Source organism: Peromyscus maniculatus, chromosome 6, assembly GCF_049852395.1.
Source record: "Peromyscus maniculatus bairdii isolate BWxNUB_F1_BW_parent chromosome 6, HU_Pman_BW_mat_3.1, whole genome shotgun sequence".
In the NCBI taxonomy this organism is placed as follows: domain Eukaryota; kingdom Metazoa; phylum Chordata; class Mammalia; order Rodentia; family Cricetidae; genus Peromyscus; species Peromyscus maniculatus.
This window is the reverse complement of record NC_134857.1, coordinates 95765390-95770179: the sequence shown is the minus strand read 5'-3', so window position 1 is coordinate 95770179 and position 4790 is coordinate 95765390. Positions and strand designations below refer to the sequence as shown.

At 44.0% G+C, this 4790-nt stretch overlaps 1 non-coding gene across 1 annotated transcript; it reads left to right on the top strand.

The window, feature by feature from the left end:
• Positions 1 to 2015: 2015 nt before the first annotated feature.
• Positions 2016 to 2119, top strand: LOC121830637 (small nucleolar RNA U13). Its single transcript, XR_006073853.1, has one exon. It is a non-coding gene; the product is annotated as a small nucleolar RNA U13 (small nucleolar RNA).
• The last annotated feature ends 2671 nt before the right edge of the window (positions 2120 to 4790 follow it).

The window sequence follows — 4790 nt, the reverse complement described above, 5'->3', positions numbered from 1 at the left end:
TGGATCCTCGGCCCACCACAGCCAGAGTCTGAGTTGATGTCCATGGCTCCTGTTACCCCCAAGGGTCATGCGCATGGACAGGATCTAGTGAGCCATCTGAGACTATGTAGATGTTCAAAGGCCATGCTGCTGCTGGGCCTATATTGATCTGGGTAGCCTGTGGTTTCACCCAAGGCCGTGGTGACATCCAGGTCCATGGTGCTTCCCAGAGCCATGTCTGGGTCCATGGCTCTGCAGCAGCCAGAGTTGATGTCCATGGCCTGTGTTACCACAGGGAGTCATAGGAACCATGTGTGTTGAAATCCAAGGGCCATGCTGAGCCGGCCCTACCTTTCACTGGCCCCTGGCCTTGGCCCTCGCTGGACATTACAGCAGGAGAGATGGCCCCACCCCTCACCACGGGCATGCGAGAGCTGGCGCTGCCCCTTGCCTGAGGGAGGTGGTCCCAGTGGCCTGGATTGACCTAATCAGCTACCACCCAGACCTATATCTTAGGCCTTGGGTTGGCCCACCCTAACAACTACCTTACCTATGACCTGCTGGAGCACATGAAGGGACTGTTCTTGCAGAATGATAGCTGCAGAGTTTCCATGACTCAGGGCAACAGCAGGATATCCCAGAGGATTTGGGTGAGGGTCCAGTGATGAAGGTGTGCCAGAGGCCTGAGGCCTTGAACCAGATCAATGACTAATTGCAATGGACATTTGCAGGTGGAGCTAATTGGACGAAAGAGTGTGACACACCAAAGCTCCTGATGCCACTGGGACAAATGAGGAAGTGTTGGAGAGACCAGAAAGATGGAGGAGGTGGATTTTTTTGTTTGTTTTCTTTTTAATTAATTTTGGGGTTTTTTTTGGGGGGGTATGCTGCAGGGGTGAGGGGTGAATACCAAGGAACTGAGAGGTGCATGAGATTGGGGTACATGATGTGAAATAAAGAATCGTGTTATATAAAAAGATCAATATGGAAATGGACAAGGGAAATAGTTTTAGAGTTGATTGTATGAATATTTACAATAGTGGATAAAAATTTACTTATTTTTGAAACATTAAATTGGATAGGAGAAATACAGGTTCACATAAAATATTCTCAAAAGAAAACTTGGCTCCTTGAAAAAAAAGTCAATCCTAGGGCTGGAGAGATGATTCAGCAGTTAATACAACATACTGTTCTTTTTTTAGACTTCCATTTTTTCTTTTTTATTTATTCTTCTCTCATATATTACACCCTGAATGAAGTTTTCCCTCCCTCCTCTCCTCTTAACCCCTCCCCCTCTCCTCTCATCCAGATCCACTCCTCCTCCATTTTCCTTCAGAAAAGAGCAGGCCTCCCAGGGATATCAACCAAATATGGCACACCAAGCTACAGTAAGACTGGGCACATATCCTCATATCAAGGCTGGATCAGGCCACCCAGTTGGAAGAAAGGGGTCCCAAAAGAAAGCCAAAGAGTCAGAGACTGCTCCCACTCCCACTGTAAGGAGTCCCACAAGAACACCAAACCATACAACCATAACATATGCAGAGGACCTAGCTCAGACCTGTATAGACTCCCTGATTGTTGGTTCAGTCTCTGCGAGCCCTGGTTAGTTGATTCTGTGGGCCGTGTTCAGCATACTGTTGCAAAAGACCCAAGTTCAGTTCCCATATAGGTCCACTTAAAAGTACTTGCAACTCCAAGTCTAAGGGGATCCAACTCCTCTGGCCTCCAGGGACATCTGTATGTAAATGCATGTACACACAGATGGCACACAGATACACACACACACACACACACACACACACACACACACACACACACACATTAAAAGTAAAGATTAAGCTGGGCGGTGGTGGTGCACGTCTTTAATCCCAGCACTCGGGAGGCAGAGGCAGGTTGATCTTTGTGAGTTCGAGGCCAGCCTGGTCTCCAAAGCGAGTTCCAGGAAAGGCAAAGCTACACAGAGAAACCCTGTCTTGAAAAACCAAAAAATAAATAAAATAAAATAAAATATAAAGATTAAAATGTGAATGTCAATTGTTTTGTAGTTCATTAGCAGGATGGCTGGGTTGTCACATGGTTGTGTGAGGTGTGCCTCTCCCAAACCTTGCCACAGTGTTGGCACAATATCCAAGTGATGGGAACTTAGAGGGGAAAGAAAAATAACGTCAGTCCTCTGCCAAAAATGTCCATCGATCCCCTCAGCTTAAATGATACACAGCAACTGACTCCAGCCAATCCTTCCACTGCATCTGTTTTCTTTCACTTGCCTTAAAATGATCTCCCCACCCCCTGGACTCTGTGTTTCTGAAACAGGTCATAAATGTCCATCACCAGTGTCATTTAACTGGAGCAATATAATATAGCCAAGCATCTTCTAATATTGACGATTAGACATGAGTAATTACCTACAATTAAAAAAATGCATCAAGTGGTTTATTGAGGAAATGTTATAGTCTCTTGTGATGACTAAGTGTGCATATTATATGAACTAGTGATTAACCTCAAGTCACCAATAAGGCATCGGTGTCACATGAGGGGAAGAAATAAAAGCACTTCCCTTTGGAATTACTTAACCAAGGTCAAGTCCAGATTTGAATTCTCTTCGCCATTCTCCCTGTGTCGTTTGTCTGTTGCATGAGTCTGAATCTGGGCCTGCCCGAAGTCTGTCTTGTGAATCTGTCCCTGACTCCGTGTCTGTCTCGGTGTTTCTGTTTCTTTGGCTGTTGTACGAGCTCTGTGTGTCTGTCCCTAACAAGGACAGGATACAGACCTTTGCTCTATTTCTTTTGAACAACACAGGAAGAGTCACATGGGGGAAAGAATGGGTCACTTTACAGAAAACTCTGGTAGAGTTTGAGGGACTGTCAGTGACTCCAGCTGACTCAGGTAACAAGCACTACTGTCTATCAATGAGCATCCATAAATGGTTGCTTTTAACCTCTATGGCAGGGTTTAGGAAGTTGCTTTCAGCTTCTGTATTTGCTGCTTTCAGCAAATGATGCACATGCATTTTCTGTGTCAAAGGCATGGAATAGTTCATCATTTAAGATTATAGCTGTGCATTAGCTTTGGTTGTAAAAGCTCTGTAAAATCCAAGGCAAGGAAGGTTAATGGTTACATTGTACTCCTAAGAGCAGGTTAAACAGTTTGAGTACACAGTAGGCTAGCAGTCTTCAGTGATCTCAAGGTGTATTAGCTATGTGAGGTCTAGTAAAGGCTCCAGTCTTTCAGAACATGGGAGATAATTTTAGAATATTGCATCTATACGACTAAAGAACATGGATATTCTGTAGGGGCATCCAAAAATATTCATGATTTACTTTGATTAAAATATGTTTATTATTGTTGATGATATCTGACCTCACATCAAATTTAACACTTTCAGCCTTTTTGGTACCATAAACACTTTTAAGATAGCCCCTATGAAGTGACAGGTGACATTGTGTGCACAATGCTTTAAACTCTATGACGTCTCTTTCTCTAACCCTGACTCTGTCACCTCAAAGGCTCTCCATCCTCCCTGCTGACATAAATTCAGAGTAGATTAGCATGGAGGCTCTAGACCAGTGGTTCTCAACCTTCCTAATGCTGTAACCCCTTAGTACAGTCCTCATATTATGGTGAAGCCCCCAACCATAAAATTATTCTGTTTCTACTACATAGCTATAATTTTGCTACTGTTATGAATTGTAATATAAATATCTGATATGCAGGGTATCTGATATGTGCCCTCCAAAGAAGTTGAGACTCACATGTTGAGAGCCACTGCTCTAGGATCAAGCCGATACCTCCTTAAATCCCAAGTCAGTCATTTGAAAAGCCCATGACTTTGTATGGTTTGCTTGGTCAAAATACACCTGTTTTGTTGTAGGTAAATAATAACATGGGAATAGTAAGTGGACCAACCTGAGACAATTATAATGGGGATTAAGCATGATAACACAAAGTCTATGCATTGAATTCTCTACTGCAATGAGACATTACAATCAGCATAGTTGATGGCATAAGACTCTTGGTGACTGAGCTGACACTTCAGCCTGCTTTAGACATGGAGGATCTCTGAGGAGTCTGACTAGCCTTGGGCCCTGATTATTGAGAAAGGTCCATTCCTACAGCTAGATTCATCAGATTTTTTTAAAATGTGGTTATTTCTAGTTGGCAGAACTAGAATGGTCAGTAGCATAGAGTCACAGATAGATGCATGGACCTTCATCCAAAGTTAAAACAGAATGTGGCAGGAGCCCAATCTTCTGTCTCTCCCACTCCGAGAGAGGTCCTCTCAAAGAAATGCTAACCTGCCCCTTCAGAGAAGAGTAGAGGAGCCTGGATCTGAGTAGGTGGTAGCCTCAATCATTTCTGGGCTAGCTGGTCCCCCACTGATCAAGCAGACATGCACAGGCCCAAAAAAATAAAGAGGAAGGCAGTCCCGCTGGAGGTAGTATTAGCAGAGACTGAAGAAAAATCAGCAAACATCACTCAGGTAGCTATCCTTCTGATCCTGGGGGCCTTTCTAACTAAGGAGTGAGCCAAGCTCCGATACTTTCTTGTTATTAGGAATTCTTATAAGGACTGTAGACGTTCATCAAACACTTATAGACAGTGTCAGCAAAGACAGCTCCAAGAGATTAATCGAAATGAAAGGTCCTAGAGCTAAAAGAAGTGGACACATGTCTCCATCCCTAACCCGGACACTGTCTCCAGCTGATAACCACTTGCAAATAGAAGTTTAGTTTTCTCCAAGGGAGTCTCACTGGGGAAACAAACCACTCTTAAAGGCAGGCTGCATGCCCAGCAATAGATGGCCAACA